General features: G+C 40.1%; 2 pseudogenes across 2 annotated transcripts in view; both read left to right on the top strand.

The window, feature by feature from the left end:
• LOC308350960 (NXPE family member 4-like) overlaps positions 1-24,341 on the top strand; it is a 113,352-nt pseudogene that overhangs the window by 48,688 nt on the left and 40,323 nt on the right. The window contains exon 6 of the transcript in view: positions 1,820-2,329. The product of the transcript in view is annotated as an NXPE family member 4-like (transcript). The remainder of the gene's footprint in view (positions 1-1,819; positions 2,330-24,341) is intronic.
• LOC308350961 (NXPE family member 1-like) overlaps positions 7,363-24,341 on the top strand; it is a 73,026-nt pseudogene continuing 56,047 nt past the window's right edge. Inside the window, exons 1-3 of the transcript in view lie at positions 7,363-7,446; positions 11,954-12,103; positions 12,896-12,958. The product of the transcript in view is annotated as an NXPE family member 1-like (transcript). The remainder of the gene's footprint in view (positions 7,447-11,953; positions 12,104-12,895; positions 12,959-24,341) is intronic.

A 24,341-nucleotide genomic window follows, 5' to 3' on the forward strand; every position in this document is an offset into this window, starting at 1 on the left:
GAAAAGAGAGATTCCAGGAGCAAGGCGATGACTTGGCATCAGTTAGAAATAATACTTACAAGCATGGGCTGTGTTATCTAACATACATGGACTGTGCCACTTAGAAGCTATGGCCTTTGATGTGTTACTTGTTTTCTGTGCCTCATTTTCCTCATCTAGCTACACAATATTATCTGGTGGTTGTTCTGAAGACTAAATGAGATAATGGTTATAAATACTTAACAAGCAAGGCCCATAGACACATAGGGTCCAGTAAACAAGAGCTACTATAGCTGTATCCCATGTCCAAGTTGGGGTTGGAATCCAGTGGCTAGAATCCTAGACCACCTGCTCCACCTACTAAACAAAGGACGCACCGATAATAATTCAGAATTCACCAGTAGATCTGAGCACTCTTACCTGGCAAACTGTGACTTCGTGCCTACTGGGTCCTGGGTCCTGTCTATCTTCCCTAGGGACAGTGCACCTTCTGTGGTTCTGTTATGGCCTGACATGCTGCCACTCTTGGGATCTCAAACTTAGAAGGTCAGCTGATCCTCCCAATAAAAAGGGAAAAACAGTAGGGAACTTGGCTCCAAGCAATAGGTAGAATTTGCAACAAAAGGGGGAGAGTTGTAAACTGTGACCTCTGAACTCCTGCAGACCTCAGTTTCCTCGTCTGTAAAACGCAGGATTTGGGGGTAATCTTCAGCATCACATTCCATAACAGTGGATCTCTTAGGTTATGAAAAAGCACAGAACTTAATGAATTACCCCCCTCTTTGTCTAACCTTTTAAATTGTAGCAAAATATCTGTTGCACATTTTGTTAAAAGTTAAATTTTATAGCAGGCTTTGGAAAAGGAAATTGAAGTAAATTAGAAGCAGAACGAAGACAATGATACTGCCATTTTCCTCCAACTAATGCTCCGGTGTCTTTATTTTCAAACGCCGTGGGTGAAAACTTTAAATATAACCCTTTACTTCAAAGATGGCACTTGTTACAAAGCATTAATAATCCTTTTCTACATATTTTCCTCAGAAGTTCTGACTACAAAGCAGCTGGCCCCAGTAGTCTGATAAAGGCCTAATTTATAGGATGGAAAATGGAAGGACTTCATTTTATTCTATTCATATTAGGCGAGGCTCCTATTTTCATGGGTTCTAAGATTGGGTAGACAGTTTTCACAAGAATTGGGAGGAATTTCAAATCGAGGTGCAGCATCTGTCACTAGCTGTGTAACCCTGAGCAGGTCATTTCACCTCTTGATCTTCTACAACATGACAATTGTGTGTGTTCTGTGGATAAGAAGTTACATATGTTCTCTTGTAGAATCACATAGAAGCAAAATGACTGGGGATGGTAAGCACTGACGTAACTTCATTGGAGCATGATGTAGTCAGTTTTTTCGTTAAATTTTTAGGTATTTTGTACATCTTGTGAGCTGTAGATTAAGCTTGAAGATAGAGAAAGTACTAATTGATGTCTTTGCATTAAAAAAAACCACACACACAAGTAAACCTAGTTCTCCAAATACTCTGTTTCCCTAAGACTGGAATTTTATACACTTATATATATTCTATATATATAACTTAAGTTAGGTCAGTGCTTACCATCCCCAGTCAATTTGCTTCTACATCATTCTACAAGGGAACTTCTTATATAACTTCTTATCTGTGGAATACTTCGGATTGTTCAAGTAAGTTTCAAAACTATTCCTTCATTTAAGCCTATAATCAGTCATGATTGATGTGTTATAAACACCAAACCTTTTCTTCTGTCTTGATCATCTTTGTAACTTTTCACTTGTTTCATTTTGGGATTGCCTACTGGTCATCACCACTGAAGTCCATGGATCTGTGTGAATCTGGAAGACTTCCAACACCAACTTACTGTGGACTTGGACAAGAATATCAACATCCAGTGGCAAAAACATGGCTACCCTCTGATTGGACCACTGACCTATTCAGTGAAAGAAATTGAATATATAGCTCGAGTCATTGACAGAACTGGAGAAGGAAAGAGCACTGTCATTGCTATTTCCCTGGGACAGCATTTCAGACCCTTCCCCACTGATGTTTTTATCCAAAGGACCCTCAATATCCACAAGGCTGTTCAGCATCGTCTTCTGAGAAGCCCAAACACTATGGTTATTATCAAGGCAGAAACATCAGGGAGATGCACGGTGATGTGGAAAGATTCAGTGACTTTCATGGTTATGTCCAGTATCTTGCCATTAAGGATATCTTTCAAGATCTCAATGTGGGCATCATTGATGCCTGGGATACAGCAATTGCACATGGCACAAATAATGTCCACCCACCACAGTCTGTAGTGAGAAATCAAGTTGGTATGTTGTTAAACTATATTTGCTAGATAACCCCTCTGAAATCCATTCACTTAATTAAAAACATTTATAAAGTGTTTGCTATCATGCCAGTTCCTGTGTTTGGCTCTGAACTCCCAATTAGCATGAGATAATCTGCACTATGGCTAATCCATAAACCACCGATTCAACCAAATTATTTCTAATCGGGCGTCCACTTAAGAATACAAATGAGAAATGCCCGTGAAAAGGAGCTACACTTCTTGACCAGAATCCTGCTACTCTTCACGAATGGGAAGTCAAGACACCTAATGGTCATAAGCTGTCTCTGATTCATGGAAATCTGGTGCAACAGTTATTTTAAAATATTTCGAGAAAGCAGTCCCATTTTCTTGTCTCTGCTGCTAAAGACAAGCTCAAGATGATTTCCAAGTGGCAAGAGAAATTCTGGAAGGCAATTGTCCATGACTGCTGTCCTAAAGGAGCAACAGAATTCTAGGCAAGGCCTCCTGGATACTGAAAACATCTGACTTTTCTCTCCCTATAAGAACTCCCACTGGCAGGAGCTAATCAGATTTGATAGAATTTATCCTCCAGGAATATAAGACAATACATATAAAAGCACAGTTCCCTAGGATTCAAGAAGCTGGTCACAACTTCGGATAAAGCACATCAGCGGTTCAGGTACCACCTGGAGGTGTAAGACTTAGAACAGGTGCGTGGCAGGCAGGGTGCGAGCTCTGGCACACCATGTCAGCCAGGCCATCGGCCAGGCTAACCTATAGGTGTGTTGGACTTGTCAGAGGGCTTTTGATTTGAAGAAAGCTCCACTGCTTGTTGGAAAACCACAATGTAGACGATCGACAACATTGGTTCCTGTAATCTACACATGTAGGTTAATGTTTTAATCTCTCTCTCTTGGGTTTTAACAGACCTTCCCAAAACTTGACCAAACAAGAATGACTGATAGAATTTCAGTTGAAAGGTGCAGTATAATTATTATAAAACAATTTGGCATCATATTCTTCCGTAATTTTTCACTCTAAGCCATGCCCCAGATACCACGGGGCCTCTGACCCACTCATGCCGCTTCTAGGAAAGAACAATTATAATAGAAACATAATCCATTTATCCAGTTTCCTTTGGGTAAGGGATAATACATTTTCTACTTATTTGCCCATGAACCACAGTTCACGGTTCAGTGTCTAGTAAACATTCGGATGGTCAAAAAATATTATCTAGCATGTGCCAGGAACTGATCTAGTCCTTAAGAGAGAAAGTGATCAAAAAGGCACATGAATTCTCTGCCATCAAGGAATTTACATTCTAATGAAGAAATAAGATAAAGATATAAATTAATTCCAACCTGCTAAAGTCATATCAACAAAGTACGTGACATAATTAACGGACAGTGGTGGCATGCTGGCGATGCAGGTGACAAGTAGAGAAGGCATCTCAGAGAGGAAGGCATTTCAAGGGAGATCGAACTCCTGGAAAGGAGGCATCCATGGGAGGAGGTAGAGACCGAAAAAATGACAATTGCAAAACCCCTGAGATACGACGGAGCTGGGTTTACTTAAGGAACAGGAGATCATGATGCCTGGAGTATTGTCAAACCAGGAAACATGGAGGGAGAAGGTAGAGGGGAAGCCAGGGGCCAGGTTCTGTATGGCCTTTGTAGCCTATGGCAAGGAGTTTGAATTTTATCCTAATTACAATGAGAAGGCAGTCGAGGAAGGAGAAAATAGAAGGGGGAGAGGGACTGGTTACCCGAATCCGGGTGTCACCATAGACTCTTGTAGTTGCTAAGGTCAGAATGAACGAGAGTTGTGAAGCCACGGAAGCTGACAGAGCGCGTGTTGTTCTGTTCTGAAGTGACTTCCCATGACCACACTCTTCACCCGCAGTAAGAACGGATCAGGGGCGCTGGAGGTCTTGCGAAAGGGGCAGATTTTTGAAAAAGATACACAGAGGGCTGTGATTTTAGAACAGAGACCAAAAATTAGAGTATGACCTAGAGTTTTTAAGAAAAGAAAGAGAAATAGGTTTGTAATGTATAAATCCTAAGAGAAAGTGTAGGCTCAGATAAAACACTCAAAATAGCTCTCAGAAGTTAGCACTTCTGGTTCTTCCAAAAACTGAATCATCAGAAACACAGAGGTAACTGTCTCTGTCTCCTTGACATTTAAGGTGCTCCTTTCCCATCTGAGATGATTGCCAAGTGTGCACACAGCAGATGCAAGCTGGTCTTCTAACAGGAGGAAAAAGGTGAAAATGCCCGGCACCCAACCTTTTTCATCCTTTTGGGAAGGATGGATTCTTAAAGATGGGTAACTATTCCTAAAAGAAACAAGTAAATATTTCCAAAGAAAACCATTACCAAGAAGCAAGGATGTTAAGAAATATTACTGAGAAGAAACTGAGAAGGTGAGTGGTTTTGTTTTTTGTTTTGTTTTGTTTTGTTTTTTTAATTAACATATAATGTATTATTTGTTCAGGGGGTATAGGTGTGTGATTCATCGGTCTTACACAATTCACGGCAGAAGGTAAGTGGTTTTTAATTACACAGATGAGGATCTTGCCAGGGAGAATGTTCGAAAACTGGTATATTCTAAGCACTATTTACTGCTGAATTATTACAGTTATCATCTCTTGCCATTGTGTTACTCTGGACCCAGTTAGAAGGTAGGCACCACACTGTGAACGAAACCAAGGATGTCTCCTAGAATTATGAAACCCTTGATGACGGAGTGATTGTAATGTATAAGGAAACCATATGGTATCCTTAGGGTAGAGGGAGGGAATCCAAGGAAGGGGTCCTCCATGTTTGTGGGTCAGAGGGTCAGACCTTGTCGGTGAAAGCAGCAGAGGGTGAAGGTTGGCCCAGGCCACAGCTGGTGTGCAGTTGCTGGGCAAGCAAAAATCACCCCCTGTGGTGCCTGCAGGGTGCAGGTGATTGGCACGCAGGGGCACGGGCAGGCAGAGCAGGCGGGGACCTGGACACGGGCAAACTCTGCAGGAGACTGTGCCAAGGGAACGGATGCCCACGCAAACAGGGGGTCTTCATAGGCAGGAAGCTCTGTTTCCCTTGTTGCAAAGGCCAGGGAAGATCATCGCTAGTCCGAGAGGAGGCTGCGAGGTCACCAAATGATGGACAGGTTCTGGGAACAAGACGGGGGAGCTCCACCAGATAGCCCCAGACCCACACCACCAACCCACCGCAGAGCCGCTGCAAACAGCAGCCTAAGTCCTTCCTCCTGTAATGTCCCTCCAGCGCCCTCTACTGAGAAAGTCTGACAACGTGCAGGAGAGTCGCTTGAGAGCATCGGGTGGTTATTGCAGACAAGATGCTGAGGGGAGTTTGTAGCTGAGAAAAAGGAAGCTGGTAACTGTTGGAGTCATCGGCCCCGTCCTTTCTACTGGGTCGTTTCCTCGGGAAACCAGGCCGTGCTCTAATCATACTTTACATCTTCAAAAAAGTGAACACAAATTTTAAAACATATATATTAAAAACTATAGATCCCTGATATTACATTTCTCTTCAGTTACCGTGCCACGTGTTCTCCCCTCTGAACAAAACCTTGACAGTGGGATTCTGTATTCTCTGTCCTCACTGCCTCCTCCTCTGTTTCAACACACTCCGTGTTGACTTCTGTTCTCCGCTGCTCCTGTTAAGGTCACCTTTGCGCTGTCACATAGGATGGCCACTTGTCTGTGTTCATCCAAGTCAGTCTCTTGGTGGCATTTAAGTGGAACACGCCTTCTTTCTCCAGACCCTCCCTTGGCTTTGTGCGACATGACTCTTTCGGTGTTCTCCTCTTGCCTGCCTAGAGACTTCTTCCCCCTCTCCTTTGGCCATTCTACCTCTGCTACTTGGCCTCTACATTTGGAATACCCTGGGGTTCGAGCCTATTTACCTGTTTTGCGCTATAATCTAATTCCACCCTTTGCTTTAAATCCCGCCTATAGTTTCAGTGACTTGTAAATATTTGTCTCCAACTCTGATCTATATCCAATTACCTGCTTAACTATTTTCTGCCCAGGCGGTATCTCAAACTCACCATGCTGAAAGTAGAATTCTTGATTTACATTCCAAACACGTTTGTCCCTAGTCTTCTCCAATTCAAAAAACGTTAGCAAGACCCAGACAGTAGCCAGAAGCTATCCTTTATTCATCCGTTTCTCTCCTCTCCAAGTCCTGCCGTATTTTGTTGTATGTGGACAACCTGTCTCTTCTCTCCTTCCGTTGCTACCCTCCTGGTTCAGGCTGTAGCACTTCTCTCCTGCAGGTAGGAAACAATTGGGTCTTTCTGCTTACCATCTTGAAACATCTGCAAAGCATTCTCTACACAGCAGCCAGACTGATCTTTGGAAACTGCAAATCGGTTTATGTCACACCCTTAGATAGTATCTTTCCATGGATTCTACAGTCTCGGGGCAAGTGTCTCCTAAGACCTGACCACACAATCTAGATGTAGGTCCCTCCTCTATTAGTTAATTACTTTATCGCGCTCCCTTTTCATGTGACTAAGTGTCGCTATCCAAGATGATCTCATTACATTGGTTTTACTTGTGATCTTTACCTGTTCTACTTAATGCTGGAGTCTAAGCTCCCTAACTGTGAGGGTCTCCTGTTGCCTACCAGGTGTTTCATCAACAACATCTACAAAACTCCCGGAATATATTGGTTCAATTTGTATATGTTGAACATAATATTCCTCTTACATCGGCCAGGGAGAAAGCTAGATGTAAGAGTAGCTAACGTCACCCATTCGGAATTACAAAGCTATGTATGTGTTGAATGGCATGACCTGTAGTAAGGACATGTTCTCTCTCAGGAGAACATATCCATGATGATTACAGGAAGACTCCAACATTCACCAAGTCTGCAAAAGCCCATGAGATGTGTATCACAAAATATTTCTATGTTGTGACTCAGAAAAAAAAAATTTAGGGACAAAGACTATAGTTTTCTTTATTACCTATTGATGACTGAAGCTTTAAAAGAGAACAGAGAGTATGGACATATGTTAATAGTTGTATCTTTGAGTTGCCAGGAAAGATTTGCTCTTTTGGAACACGAACAATGATACTGATCCAAGCGGCTCCTGGAAAGGGCTTGGCACACTTGGAAAACCAAGGTAGGATAAGATTTGGTCTCTGACCAGAAAGTATCTATAATACAACTGAAGAGATAAACTTGTATAGAAATAACTTGGAAGTGAAACCAGGGGGTCTGCCTGCATAGCCTAAACTTCTACATTTCATACTAAATTAGGCTCTGCAAGTGTCCCTTTGATGGGTTTCCCACTTCCAGAACCAGGTAAGCATCTACTGACTTTATATTCCAGCTTTAAGTCCATTGTCCACGCTGTTCCTTTTTAATGGGAAGAAAACCCTTCCTAGCATTCTCTAATTAAAGAGAACTGTCCTCCAAGTCCCAGATCTGTAAAGCCATACTCAACCACTCCCTCTCCTGTGCACTGATGGCACAATTTTCATATGGCTGTAATGTTAAATTGTATTAGAAATAATTCTAGGGGTGCCTGGGTGGCTCAGTCGGTTAAGCGTCTGCCTTCTGCTCAGTCATGATCCCAGTGTCCTGGGATTGAGTCCTACATTGGGCTCCCTGATCAGCAAGGAGTCTGCTTCTCCCCCTCCCTCTGCCTCCTCCACCCTGCTCATGCTTGTGTTCCCTCACTCTCTCCATAAGATAAATAAAATCTTCAAAAAAAAAAAAAAAAAAGAATTCTATATGTATCTGACAACATAGGTAACACTGAAACTAAATGACATATTTCACAATGGCAGGGAATATCACTTCTTTTTTTAAGATTTTATTTATTTATTTGAGGGAGAGGGCATGAGAGAAAGCATGAGAGTAGGGTAAGGGGCAGAGGGACAAGGAGACTCCCCACACAGCAAGGAGCCTAATGTGGGACTCGATCCCAGGACCCTGAGGTCATGACCTGAGCTGAAAGCAGTTGCTTATGAGCAACTGCTTATGAGCCACCCAGGCACCCCTACCTTTATAATTTATAAACAATCCCAGACCTTCAGAGCTGGGAGACCATCCATGGATTCCCAGTTGTTTCCAAGTCTGCAGCTGCAGGCACTGGGACTAAGTACGTGAATGAGTGATTAAATAAGTAACTTCTATGACTCATGGGGATAAAGCAAACTTTCAGATAAAGCTTCCCTAGAGATAAAGGACTCATGACAGAATATATGACTCCCTTTCTTAACTGCCTTCAACTGTATTCCCTTCTTTTTCTTTTTCTTTTTTTAAAGATTATATTTATGTATTTGAGGGGACAGGGATCATAAGCAGTCAGAGAGGCAGGCAGAGAGGGGGGGGAAGCAGGCTCCCTGCCAAGCAGAGAGCCCGATGAGGGGCTCAATCCCAGGACGCTGAGATCATGACCTGAGCCAAAGGCAGAGGCTTTAACCCACTGAGCCACCCAGGCGCCCCTGTATTCCCTTCTGTATTAAAACATCTGTTGTTTCTGCCCTGACCAGTTCTCCCCCTTCTAGTAAGAGAGGCCCTCTTTTCCTAGAGACCTGCCCTTACCATACTTATCATGCTAGTGGACCTGTCAACCATGTGGTTCTCCGTCTCTGGGTCTTCCTCATCCATGAACGCACACTCCCCCGTGCATAAGTGGCTGCTCCTAGCGGAGTCTATAGGGATTGTTCTGTGTGGTGGGTTTTTTTCTGTGACCTATAAATTCTGGATCTCTCATCGAGACATCTTAAACACTGAAGACCATGTATGTCTTAAACTTCTTGGGACTACAGTGTGCAAAGGATCAGTCTGAGAGTGGATCCAAGGAAAGAGGATAGTAGACCCTAGAGGCTTAGAGAGTTGGCTTACCTTATTTGACCCCCTAGATGAGTCATTCAGTTTCCTTTCTTGCTTTCCTTCAGCTGTCATGGAAACTACTAGCATGAGTTGGAAACTAGAACTGGAAGAGTCCTGGATAATGTGTTTCTGTAAGGTCAACTTGCCTCTGGAGAATAATGAATAGAGATTGCAGATACAGTTGTAAAAGTCATTACGAACCATAGAAAATTAGTGAATTCAACAGTCCTAGAATCTGTGATTGATACCAAAAAAAATTTTTTTCCGGATACTCTAATGGGCAATGGTTTACATGATAGTACTTCTGTCTTCTTGAAATAAGTAAAGGTAGACATAAAGAGTTTGTATGGAGACTGAATGGTTTTATTTCACATATTTCTCCTGAAACAAATAGTGAAAGAAGCAGATTAAAGGCACTACCAAGTGTCTGCATGTGTTTTTACACTTAATCCTCACAAACCCTAAGAAATTTGTACTGTTAATATCCCACTTTATAGATGACTAAATTCTGCCTATTGAGTACAAAGGGAAAAACTTGTCCAATTCTAAAGCCAGTCTATGGGAGACTTTTGTTTATCAGTATCTAGTGATAAAAGATAAACCAGTGACTCACAGTATAAAGGAATAACAAGATAACAGTAGAAAGTAGGAAATGACGGTAAATAAGAAAAGTTTTGGAATTTATTCAAAATGGTGGACTTGGCACACGCTATGGCCTTATTTTATAAGTCCACAGAAATGTCTGAAAGGCGATTTATAAAACTTCATTACCATAACAGAAAGGAAGAAGAATTTCCTTTAACAAAACAGAGAATGTGAGAAAATCCAAAGACTAATATTAGAAAGGATGAGATTAAACTTGAAAACTCCAGTCCAAGATGCATTCGGGTCTGGACGGCCACAAAAGTTTCATGTGCCAGGATCAGGAGAGAGCCCTGAGAAGATTGTAGTCTCCTAGGTGTGCAACAGAATTATGTCTAAAAGCTAATGTGTATACTTTAATGTAAAAATAATTTATGCTAATTTTCCCATGAATCATAATCACTGATCATGGATTACTGTAACAAATATGATAAAGAAAAAGTTTGAAATATAGCAAGAATTATTGAATTATCGAATTAAGAATTAGGAATTATCGAAACAGGAACGCAAGGTGGGTGCAAATGCTATTGAAAAAAAAAATGGCACCAATAGATTGCTTGATGCAGGGTTGCTCCAAGCCATCAATTTGTAAAACAAAACAAAACAAAAATGCCGTATCTGCAAAGCGCAATAAAGTAAGGTAAGTCTCTATAAGTAGGCCAGTAGTGAATTTCAAATCCAAAGATGAGTACATAACCAAAACTTACCATTTGAAAAAAGTGAACACTCGAAAGAGAAAGCATCAAGCACAACAATGAGAAGAAATTTGCATGTCAAGGAAACATTAAGTTACATAGGACCTAAAATCTAATTCATTTCTGGAATGACACGAGAAGACACTGCAACCATACTTCGAGTGAGTTAGACGTTCGCTAAGTGAAATGTGTGATAGATGAAATAAAGGAAAAACCTGAAGGACACACTGAAAATCAAAATGAGAACAATACACCGGGTAAGACAAAATATTAACTCAAGAATTCATCCAGAATATAGAATAAAAGAAAAAATGAGATCAAAATTGTGGAAGTTAGTAGATGTGAGTTCTCAGATTTAAAGGGTCATGAGCCATTAAAAGTGCCAAGCAAGATAAAAAGATTTGCATAAATTTCATAAGACCAAGGATGAGGAGAATATTTTAAAAACTTCCAGAAGGATATTAACTTTGATATCTGATATTTCATCAGCCACATTAGATGCAAGAAGAAAATAGAACAGTGTCTTCAAAGCTGTGAGACAAATATTTTTCATCTTATAATCCTATATCGCATAAACTTAACTGTTTGTGGAGGCAAAACAAAAACCTGTTCAGTTTTCTGTTGGCCCTTTCTGAAAACACTAAAGATTTCACAACAAGATGAGAAATCAATTTAGTAAGATAGGAGTAGATTTTAGAAATGTTGTTGAAGAAACCAGGAACACAACAATATTGCTCTAATTGTGAGCTAATACGTAATATGTAAAACTTAACTCTTAAGCATAAAGATTAGTAGTACGGGTGGTAATGGTTGTAGTTGATAATTGGATTAGTAGTACGGGTGGTAATGGTTGTAGTTGATAATTGCTGACCTTAGAATTAGACTGAATGCAAAACACAGTTCTAGGACGCCTGGGTGGCTCAGTCGGCTAAGTGTCTGCCTTTGGCTCAAGTCATGGTCCTGGGGTCCTGGGATTGAGTCCTGCATCAGGCACCCTGCTCAGCAGGGAGTCTGCTTCTCCCTCTCCCTCTGCTTTTCTTTCTTTCTTTTTCAAATAAAATCTTAAAACGCACACACACACACACACACACACACACACACACACACAGAAGCACAGTTCTAAATATTATACATATACTCATTTAATTTTCCTCACAACCCTGTGAACTATATACCTGGAAACTGATAATACTGGGGCACAGAAAAGTTGAATAGCTTGCCATTTGTCACAGAGCCAGGATGTGAACCTATAAATCACTGAGAGTCCAGACTATACTAACATGGGTAATAGACAGAATTGTGTTCCACCCAAATCCTTATGTTGAAGTCCCAACCCCCAGTACTTCAGTATACAACTATATTTAGAAATAAGGTCTTTAAAGAGGTTATTAAGTTAAGATGAGGCCTTTTGTGTAGGGTCCTAACCCAATAGGACTGCTGTCCTCATAGGAAAAGGAAGAGACGCCAGGGAGGCACATGAACAGAGGAGAACATGTGAGGACACAGCAAAGAGGGGACCATTTGCAAGCCAAGGAGAGGGGCCAGAGAAGAAGTCAAACTTGCCAACGTTTTGATCTTGGATTTACAGCCTCCGGAACTGTGAGAAAATATATTTCTGTTGTTTATACCACTCAGTCTGTAGTATTTTGCTATGGTAGCTCCAGCAAACTAATAGTGATTGGAGTGATAACAGTGTAGCAACAGGAAAACCTTACATGCTAGTAAATTCTAGATGCACCTTTTAAAGTAGAAATGGAAGTTTACTGTTTTTTTTTTTTTAATTAAGAACAGCTTATAAAGAAATATCTAATTTTAAACCAGAAAAGGAAAAAATGTAACAAAGGAAATACTTTTTTTAAAAAAGGAAATGAGTGGGGCACCTGAGTGGCTCAGTTGGTTAAGCGTCTGGCTTTGGCTCAGGTCACAATCCCAGGGTCCTGGGATCAAGTTTCCTTAATGTGAAATATCCGTGATTTGTAGATTGGAATTTAAAGAATTTAAATCCCAGGCACCTGGGTGGCTCAGCGGGTTAAGCCTCTGCCTTGGGCTCAGGTCATGATCTTGGGGTCTTGGGATCGAGCCCCACATCGGGCTCTCTGCTCAGCAGGGAGCCTACTTCTTCCTCTCTCTCTCTGCCTGCTTCTCTGTCTACTTGTGATCTCTCTCTGTCATATAAATAAATAAAATATTTTTTAAAAAATTTAGATCCCTTTTTAAGCTGTTCAAAACATCTGAAACATAAGGACACAAAAAGGTGGAAGGTGGAAGAATGGGGAAGTAGTAAATACAAACAAAAGAGATGGTGTAATAGCAATTTTAGCATAAAGCAACTCTTAGGGGAGCATAATGACTAATTAATCTTTCTATTCTGTAACCACTTCTTCTACTTAGACCATATTCCTGGATCAAGAACCAAGAGTGGCACATCTCCATTCTGGATCTGACACCTGAAAGGTGAGTCACCAGAAGGATATGTTGTCCTCGGGGAATGTTGAGATGTAGGAATACAGTGCCTGGGAAGGCAAATAAACCCCTGGGTAGGAGGAGATGGTCTAGGAAAAAGTCTGTTAGTGCCATAAAGATTATAACCTTGGGACAACCAGATTATGAACATCTTAAGATCAAGGATAATGTTTTATTATTCATGTTTGAATCACTAGCCCCTAAAATATTATAGGTATAAAACAAATGCTGGATGAACAAAATGAGTGAAGTAATGTATCATGTACATTGTATATTTTAATGATTTAGTTCTTCATTATCATGCACATACCCACATTTTAAATAGAGTAAATGTTGCTTTTGCCTTATGTCAAAGACCTGGAATATCAGAATATCACAATGCTCAGATAAACTCTGTCCTGGCTTCTCATGCTCCCTTGTGAAGACTTTTCTACTGTAACCTCCTGACCTATGGCGAGTTTCTACCACCTCATTTCTTGCACAGCCTTTCCTTTACAGCAGCGATTCTCAAAGTATGGTCCGCAGAAATACACATGCAGTCCACACGCCAGCCCACTGACTGCTTTTACTGGTCCTCATCAAGATACATACAGAAATTGAGAGGAAGCGTTTGAAACATTCTAGACAGTTTCAATTACCATGACAATTAATGCAGATTTTTATTGTTTGTTTTCCAAAGTCATGGTAGATGACAGTTTGGAAATAAGTAAATCACTTGTCTTTCAGCTCAGGTAGTTCGAGAGGCTTTGCGGCTGAAAGTTGGCTACCTAGATGTCACTTGGGATCTTCAAAACCAAATCTTCGGAATTGGCGCAGGGTTTAGGCATAAAGAGACAGATGAAGTTGGAGTTCTGTTTCAGAGCTAGAGGAATAGTCACAGAACCAAACCAAAACCGAAGGGGTTAGGTGGGAAAGGCCTGAAGCCCCCTCAGCAGAGATGGGATTCATACCCCCTTCCCCTATCCTACAGAGCAGATAGTCCTTCCTGTTTTATACCTTTTTCAAACCAGTAGAAATATCTCAACCACCCACCATTTCCGTGCCTGGTGTTCACCAACAAAGTGTCCTGAGTGGGGTTCTTTTTAGACCCCAGGTTTTCAGAGCAACGGCTCTCCACACGGTAGAGCCACTGGGGTATTTTTACACTATGACCACAAGGACTGACCTGTCTTAAAACTTAGAAATTTCTGGGCGCCTGGGTGGCTCAGTGGGTTAAAGCCTCTGCCTTCGGCTCGGGTCATGATCCCAGGGTCCTGGGATTGAGCCCCGCATCAGGATCTCTGCTCAGCAGGGAGCCTGCTTCCTCCTCTCTCTCTGCCTGCCTCTCTGCCTGCTTGTGATCTCTGTCTGTCAAATAAATAAATAAAATATTAAAAAAAAAAACTCAGAAATTTCTATCACAATGATTTCTAGTAAAATATAGGGAGAGATACAGGAATCTCAAAGATTTTCTGGGTGATTCTCTGGGACCCACCCAGTTAGAGCCCAGTTAGAGCCGGTAGCCTTCTGTCACCATCCAACTGCGCTACTCTTTATTGCCTTTTCAAATTTATGCCCTCGGTTAATCATAAACCAGGTGACAGTGAATACAAATAGATGAAAATAAATGTCTTCAGGGACAAGAAAAAATAAGTTTGTACAGCCACAAAAGACAGTTAAGAACACAGGTGCTTTTCCACCTATCCAGATGAAGAAGTCATTGAAATAGGTGATTAAGCAAAACTATAAAGACTTCACTATCTCTAATCTTGCCTGTGGTGAGTAGTGGAGAGGAAAAAGCAAAGCAAAAGGAATTAGAAAGACTGTGTCCATGCCAAAATCTTTTTTCAAGGAAGAGAAAAGGGGAAAGTTCAGAAGAAAAATGTAGTAAACAAAAATGTTTGCAAGAGCTTGTCTTCATGACAAGAACAGGCTAGTTGTCCTGACATGGCATGAAAATAAGATTTTTTTTTAAGATTTTTTTTAATTTATTTGACAGACAGTGATCACAAGTAGGCAGAGAGGCAGGCAGAGAGAGAGAGGGAAGCAGGCTCCCCGCTGAGCAGAGAGCCAGATGCGGGGCTCGATCCCAGGACCCCAGGATCATGACCTGAGCCCAAGGCAGAGGCTCTAACCCACTGAGCCACCCAGGCACCCTGAAAATAAAATTTTTTAATAACCAATGATCCAAAGTACCCAGAGTTCCATGGGGAACAAGCATATAGACAGTCATTCCACCTAATATCCAGTTGGAGAAAGCTGTCAAAAACGCCTGCTCACAACTGATCATATTTTTTTTGCCTTGTTTCATGTAGGACATTGACAGGGTAGAAAATGTATAAATATGTCACAGGAATTTGGGATGTGGGAGAGATCAATGTGGTCTAGAACTATGCTGGAAAGATTTCTGTAGAGCTGGGTCCTAAACTAGGGACTGACTGCCTATCAAGTTTGGATTGGTACAGGGCAAGGCATCCCAGGTGGGAAGTAGGCTGTGTCATATAACATCAAAAAGCAGGAAGATATTTTTTATTTGTGTCTTTGAATATGTGAGTATCCTTGTACTGTATTTATGTGTATGCTTTTAATTTATGTAAAAAAATCTTGTGATAAATACTATTTCTTTCTTCACTTACTAGTGTGTTAAGCAACCCTCCATGTTGTATGCAAATGTCCTAAGTTGCAATCCACTGTATATGTCTTAACCATTCCATAGCAACACATAGTAGAGTCCATCTAATTCCCTACAGTGACACAAACAGATATACAGGAAACTGAAATAAAATTTTACAAGTGATTTTTTTTTTATGGACCTGATTGAAAAGTCTTCTAATGTACTCAGACTGCATTGCTTGGATTTAGGACATAGGTATATACAATTTCAGAAAGAAAAAAAAAAACCTATCATATTACTTTCAAACTTTATTGTACTCACCGGTACGCTCACCAAGCGTACAACAGACTTATGTATAAAAATGAAGTATATATTATGACCCAGTTGGGTTTAAGTGAGCGAGGTAAGGTGCTCTAGCTTTAGAAAACATTTACAGATAAAGGAGAGACATCATATAACCACGTCAATAGTCAGGGAAAAAAAGCCTGTGACAATTCAATTTCCACTAATTCAACTTGCATCGAACACTTAGCAAACTGTTTTTTACAAGATAGCTTCCTTTTTTAATTGAAGTATACAGGACATAAAATGTTATATTAGTTTCACACGTACAGCATAGTACTTCTACAATCATGTACATTATACAGTGCCCCCCACTGTAAGAGTAGGTAACCCTCTGTCACCTTACATAGTTATTACATTATTGATAGTCCCTATGCTCTACTCAACATCTACTAACAGATGGACCTGTTCATTTTATAACTGAAAGTTTGGACTTCATAAACCCATTCATCTATCATTCATCTATTACACACACACACACACACACACACACACACAGACACACAGAGCCCACATACATTACTCTCTTCTGGCAACCACCAGTTTTTCCTCTGTATTTATGATTTCGTTTCTTTTGTTTGTTCATTTCCTTTGTTTTTTGGATTCTATATATAAGAGCAAATACATGGTATTTTTCTTTCTGTGTGTGACTTATTTCATTTAGGCCAATGCCCTCTAGGTCTATCCATATTGTCATGAATGGTAAGATCTCATTCTTTTTATAGTCAAATAATATTCCTGTGTGTGTGTGTATGCATATGCATGCACACGTGCACACACACACCACATCTTCTTTATCCATTCATCTTTCAATGGATGCCTTGGTTGCTTCCATATTTTGGCTATTGTAAATGATGTTACAATAAATGTAGCAGTGCATATATCTTTTTGAATTAGTGTCTTCATTTTATTCAAGTAAATACCCAGTGGCAAATTATTAAATCATATTGTATTTTTATTTTTAATTTTTGAGTAACCATCACAGTGTTTTGTAGAGTGACTGCATCAATTTACGTTTCCTACAGCAGTGTAAGAGATTTCCCTTTTCTCTACATCCTTACGAACACTTGGTGTTTCTTGTTGATACTAGCAATTCTGACAGGTATAAGGTGGTATCTCATTGTGGCTTTGATTTGCATTTTGTTAATGATTAGTGATGTCAAGCATCTCTTTATATGTCTGTTGGCCATCTGTATGTCTTTGGAGAAAATGTCTATTCAGATTCTCTGCCCATTTTTAATCAGATTATTAGGGGTGTTTTGGTATTGTATGAGTTCTTTATATGTTTTGTACATTAACTCCTTATTAGATACTATCATTTGCAAATATTTTCTCATATCCAGTAGGCTGCCATTTTTGTTTTCTTGATGGTTTCTTTCAATGTTCAAAAGCTTTGTATTTTGGTATAATCCCAATAGTTTATTTTTGCTTTTGTTTTCCTTGCCTGAGAGTCATATCTAGAAAAATGTTGCTAAGGCCAACATCCAAGAGATTACTGCCTGTGTTTTCTATTAGGTGTTTTATGGGTTCAGATGTGTCTTTAAACCATTTTGAGTTTATTTTTGTGAAAAAAGAAAGTGGTCCAGTGTCATTCTGTCCAGCTATCGAAGAGCTGTCCTTTTCTCATTGTAAATTCTTGCCTTCTTTTTCATGAATTGACCATATAAGAATAGGTTCATTTCTGGGCTCTTCGTTCCATTGATCTGTGCATATGTTTTTGTGTCAGTAGCATACGGTTTTGATGACTATACCCTTGTAGAAGTGTTTGAAACTGGGGTTAGGACACCTCCAGCTTTGTTCTTCTTTCTCAAGATTGCTTTGACTATTCAGGGCTTCTGTGGTTCCAGATAAATTTAGGATTATTCTAGTTCTGTGACGAGTACTATTGGTATTGGTAGGAATTGCATTGAATCTATACAATGCTTCATGTAGTATGGGCATTTTAATGATATTAACCTTTCCAATCTATGAGCATGGTATATCCTTCCATTTGGTTGTGTCATCTTCAGTTTTTCATCAATGGCTTATGGTCTTCAGAGAACAGGTCTTTTACCTCCTTGTCTACATTTATCTGTAGGTGTGTTATTCTTTTTGATGCATTGGTAAATAGGATTATTTCAGTTTCTTTTTTGGTTACTTTATTATTAGTGTAGGAAAATACAACAGAGTTCTGTATTTAGTTTCGTATCCTGAAACTTTACTTAGTTCTTATAGTTTTTGGGTGGAGTCTTTAGTGTTTTCCGTATATAAAATCTTGTTATCTGCAAATTGTGACAGTTTTCTTTCTTCAGAGAAGAGATTATCCTTAATCTAATAGCATTAAAAACAGCAACTATAATAGATCAAACATTATACATTGAACCAAATATGGAGAAATTTGAAATTAACAATGGGAACAAGCCAGAGCTGCCCAGTATGGCCACTTCTAATTATCTTTGTTCTGGATGTGTACTGGGAAAAAAAAAAAAACCACTACAAAAAATGGCAAAGTATAATAGGTGGGAGCAATGAGGGAATGGAATTGAGTGGGAAATAGCATGACAACATTTGGGGGGTAATAGTAAAATTTTGCATATTGATTCATTTTTTTTTATTAGTTTCCAGGGGTAGAATTTAGTGATTCATCAGTTGCATAGAACACCCAGTGCACATTCCATCAAGTGCCCTCCTTAATGCCCATCACCCAGTTTCCCCATCCCCCACCCAGCTCCCCTTCTGCAACCCTCTGTTTGATTCCTAGAGTTCAGCAGCTCTTGATGGTTTACCTCTCTATTTTCATCTTATTTTATTTTTTCCTTCCCTTCCCCTATGTTCATCTGTTTTGTTACTTAAATTCCACATATGAGTGAAATCATGGTATCTTTCTCTGATTTACATACAAGTGTATACATTTGTTAATGCTCATAAAAGTGTTCACTTAGAATGAACGAACCTATTGCATACAAGATATACCTCAAAGTCACAAAAGAATAGCTATTATGATCCCTAAGGAATACCTCAGCAATAACTTTACCAGATAGCAATTGTAATGATGGAAAAAAGACTGTAAATTGAAAAGATACTTAATAATAGATGTAGGCAGGCTGAACTGCTGGGGGGAAAAACTGCCAAAATATGATAATTCAAACAGGATAGGGGTTCATTTCTCTCTCATGTAATTGTCCAAGCAGGTTCTGCTCCTTGAGATCATCTGGGAAGCCAGGTAGTTATCATGAAAGCTCTATCATTCATTGCCAGTGGTCTTAACCTAAAGCTAAGGATACCCAAATGGTCCTATAGACAGAATTTAGGAAGTCTGTAAACTCGAATAGGAAAACAAATTATATCTTGATATTCACTAGCTTCTGAATGAAATTTAGTAATCTCTTTAATTTTAAATAATGACAACAAATCATAGTAGCACTAACAGTACCTATGGCCCAGTCACCAATTGAAATCACAGATATTTTCATATCACAACTCCGTTATTACAGAGTCTGGAACTATCACTCACACTTAACGTCATTTTAAAACTATTATAAAATATTAGATTTGGTTGCTAAATATTTGGTGTCTTAGTGAAGACTTGCTATACAACTATATCATAAATTAGATTATTTAAAATGTTTATAACTGTTCTTCAACAGAATTAATTTTTGTTACAATTCTATACATATTATGTATTTAAAAACATTATCTTTAGAAGAAGTCTAAGGGCTTCATTAGACTACCAAAGGGGCCCATGTTACATAGAAGTTTTAAGAATACCCCTGTTAGGACACTGTCATCATCCTCATGGTCAAAGCCAGGCTGCTTCCCTCTTTAGTTTGCATCCAGTAGGAAGAGAGAGCGTGAAGGAACCATATCATGGCCTTACGGGAAAGGCCAGGGTATGGACACACCCCCTTTGTCTTCATTCCACTTCAGACAACTCAGCCCCATGGCCACACCCAAACACAGTGGAGGCTGGGAAAACAAAAATATTGTGCTTTTTCGGTGTCAGGGAGGAAAAAAGTTTTCCTCCGCCCTCTTTGGGTCACTGGTTTGCTGTGAACGGACAGAGTAACAGATCAGCACATAAATTTCACTGAATTTTTACTACAAGATGGGAGGCTTCACAAGAGAATCAACACCCAGAGAAGTGACCAGCACAGGAAGCTTTGACATCTTTCAGACAAACAATAGATTTGTGAAGACATAGGGGTTTGGGCTAGTGCTAGTCAAACTATGGCCAGGTACGTCTTACCTTCCTTTACTAGTTAACTTCCTTAACTTCCTAACTGAGGTAAGTAAGGGTTAGTTGAACAAGTTTGTTTGTAGATTCCTCTGGTACCATCTCTGCACTGATAGGTCTATCGCCAATAAAATGAGGGTTGCCTTCGGTTTGGGGGGAGTTTTTCTTGTTTTGTTTTTAGTTTGCTTTTGTTTTGTTTTATTTTGCAATACTATTAATTCCCGTGGCTCAAAATAATTATGTCAAAGAGGCAAATTTTGGGGTGACATATTCTAGTTTCCTTCATAGGCCTGTGATAGGGCACTAGACGTACAACCCTGGGAGAAACATTCCATTCCTTAACTACCTTTCTGTTATTGGTGATGAAAGGGACAACTGTGGTCTCTGCATATTGACCCAATCATGCCTGAGGACGACTGAGTATGAACACAAGAGAATTAAATGAGTCAAAGACAGTGGCCAGTTTTCTGATTCATGAAACCATTCACAGAGAGAGAGGGGGGAAGAAACGAAAGAATAGAAAATATTCCATTGGACAAGTTGACTTGAGGTTTCTGTGACCAGTAGTGTGCGGCTAAGCCGCCTCTGAGGAGTAAGGATAGGAGAAGACCCATTCACAGCATTTGGTGACTCCCATCCTGTAAATCTACCCATCATGGCCCCTTTCAAGATGACATCATGGCACACGGGGTTGGGAGAAGACCGGCACAGTAAGCTCCCACAGGCTAGTATGAGCTAATGTGCCTCTGCTGGGGGGGGTGAGGAATTCTAAGTGGAGACATTCTGAAGAAATGTTCATAAGCAGAGCTCAGGTTTAGGAGTAGAATCTGGGTGAGACATTGATTTGGGAATTGATTAAATTATGTAGCAATAAGGTTCTTTTTAAATAACAACAACAACAACAACAACAAAGGCACCTGGGTGGATAGGTTGGTTAGTGTCTGACTCTTGATTTCAGCTCAGGTGCCGATTTCCTCCCAGGGTTGTGGGATCGAGCCCCACGTGAGGCTCTGTGCTGGGCTGAGTGTGGAGCCTACCTGAGATTCTCCCCCTCTCCCTCTATCCCTCCTCCACTCTCTCCTCTCTCCCCCTCATGTTCTCCCTCCCTCGCTCGCTTGCTCTCTAAAAAAAACAAAACCAACCCTAACAACCACAAAAGACAGCAGACCCAAAATGGAGTCGTTCATGCTAAGCCCCATGTCACAAAACCAAGACTTAAAGTTTCAGCTCGCCCCGAAATGGAATCTTAAATGATTCAGTTGATACTCTCCGCGCTTAGGTCATCTGCCTAATCGACCCTTGCCGTCCCTGAAATGTGCCTAGTGTAGTATCTTCCTGTCCCCTTCTGTTCTGTTCATCGAAGTTTTTCATTTTCTACAGCTCTTCCTGCCAGATTCAAATGAATTTTTGTTCAAACAAACTCAAATATTTAATATGCCCCAGTTTACCTTTAACTGAGTTCAAGTTTTAGTATCCGAAGAGGGAACCAAATGAGACCCCTGACAGCCCTCAGGAGACATGAGCAACCGGGCAAACCCCTTGAACTTCTGGCTTCTAGCCTCTGAAGCTTCTAGGCTTTCCTCATCCTGGCTCTTCAGGTTTTTGTCGTAAGCTTTCAGACTTTATTTGAGCAATTCTGTCTCCAGACCGGCTCTGGAATCTGGCCGGAGTTGGGCTGGCTCTGACTTAGAAACTGACCTGGGTCGGGGCCGGACAGCTCACAACTTCACCCGGACTAGGTCTAGTGCGAGGTCTTAGGTAAATAAAATGTTGTTTTAAGGATGAACAAACAGGTCAACCTTCTCAAAAAAAAATTTTTTTTTCAAATTGCAATGGCCACAGCAGAGAACTTTTAACTTACATAAAGGGGATTTAAAGGTACCCTAGGAAAAGAGAAGTCTCAGGGAAGCACTCACCATAAAGGGTAAGAGAGAAAATTATTTTTCCTCTTCTAAGTTTCTGGTGACCAGATTGAGACCTGCTGGGATACCCTACTCCCTCCAGATCCTGCAGATGGGATCCTGAGAAAACTGGCAGAAGCTGGCGAAGGATAATTTTTTTTAAAGATTTTATTTATTCATTTGAGAGAGCAAGAGAGAGACGGGGGGAGAAGAAGCAGGGGGAGAGGGAGAGGGAGCAGCAGGTTCCCCACTGAGCAGGGAGCCGACGTGGGGCTCAGTCCCAGGACCTTGAGATCATGACCTGAGCTATAGGCAGACACGTAACCAACCGAGCCACTGAGGTGCCCCCAAAGGGCAATTCTTTTTTTTTTTTTTTAAAGATTTTATTTATTTATTTGAGAGAGAATGAGTGAGAGAGAGCATGAGAGAGGAGAAGGTCAGAGGGAGAAGCAGACTCCCCAAGGAGCTGGGAGCCCGATGCGGGACTCGACCGTGGAAGTTCGGGATCATGACCTGAGCCGAAGGTAGTCGCTCAACCAACTGAGCCACCCAGGCGCCCCCCAAAGGGTAATTCTTATCAAAAGCACCTCTCCCAGATCTCTACCTGTGGTGTCTGATTGAGAGAAAAAGATAACATTTCACATAATGTCTTCGTAGAAAACATGTGTAAAAATATCGAGAATCTTGAGTTGTGACTTATGAATTTGCTTTTCGGTACCCATTGATTATATATATTTTCTCTTTCAGAGAAAGCTATTGACTTCTTGTTTATCTCATTTTGTGTCCTGAGGACTTGGCTGCCAACAATCAGGTTGAGGGTCCCATAAATATGGCTGAATAGAAATGTGAGTCACACCCCACTTCCAGCTAGATAGGGCTGGACAGAGATGGGGGCTGTATTCCTTTTGCTGCTAGGGTCCTACCAACCGTTGCAGCTCTCAGAGGAATTATCTGTCTTTCGGTTATCTTTTGGTCTTAGGAGAGTAGTATATTTTGCACCCTCTTTGGGGACATGTCTTGTGTCTATGAAGTTGTTTAATACTGCCAGGAATATTTACTGTTTGTCCTTGCGGAAACCTGGCAAGATATCAAAAAAGATTTCTCTTAAATAGCTTTGTGGTCAAAACTTGGTCCAATTGGCAGCTGATAGAACCTGAGAGGAACTCTTTAAAAGACCTTCTCCCCCAAGCTAAGATGAAACTATGTCCCCAGAAGGAAAGAAAAATATTCTGAAACCTTTGTGGGAAGACTTACTAAAACATTCCCAAGACAAACAGTTCTAAATCTAGAACATAGGAATCTTTTGGTTTCCCTCTTATCATTCAGTTTGCAACCCAATTCTTTGAGGAATTAAAAATAACTGTCCTAAAAATTGAGGACAACTTGTACAACTTGTCTTAAAAGTTGAGTCTTTACAGAACAGAAAAAGCCTACCTATTCTTTTTACCAGTCTGCAGACCTCCCCTATTTATCTCAAAAGGCTTGTAGATATTGTAAAAATTCTGGTCTTAGGAAACAAAAGTCCTTCTTGGAGGAACTTTCATTCTTTTTTATGTGCCTTTGAGATATAAATATTCTACCCTGTTTTCTCTCAGAAATGAGGGCCAACTCTTTGAAACGAAGACTTCAGAGAAGTAATTTTTATCAGAAGGAAAAAAAAATGAAAAGAAAGGCTTCTTGGAAACTAAGCAAATAAAAAAATCTTAAAAATCTTCAACACAAATAGTGAAAAGTTTAAGCTGTCTGGGCAATTAACCTGAACTTATTCCACCTGCCAGAAACATAATTTGGATCCAACTTTTTAAAAATAAACTAGTGAGTTTTACATGATCACACCTGTCTCATGGCTAAAATTTTAAAACAAAAGCTGTAAGATCCATGTTTGTATCTTTCTATATATTTACGTATGTGTGTTACACATACATAGGTATATATATGTATACCTATATGTATGTATACCTACATACATAGGTATGTATTTATGTTATATATATGTGTGTGCTTTTTTTAACCTCTGGATGATACTGCCAAAATTAATTTGTGGATAACTCTTTGATTGGTTTAAATTAAATATACTCTCAGGAATATAGAAACTACCCAAATGTTTTTCAAGTTCATGTGATCTAGAATAGTCTTCAATAAATAAAAGCTAGTTTAAGTTTGTCAGTTTAATTCAAACAGTCATATCTTTAGATAGTTATCAGCATTAAATACAATGTAGACATACAAATTCTACCTAGGTTTACTCAGTTAAATTAGCTCATGTTACCTCTGTTAACAGAATTTATCAGCAAGAAAAATAACATCATGATTAGCTGTTGAATG

The sequence above is a fragment of the Martes martes genome (genome assembly GCF_963455335.1).
Source record: "Martes martes genome assembly, chromosome: 10".
NCBI classification, from domain to species: domain Eukaryota; kingdom Metazoa; phylum Chordata; class Mammalia; order Carnivora; family Mustelidae; genus Martes; species Martes martes.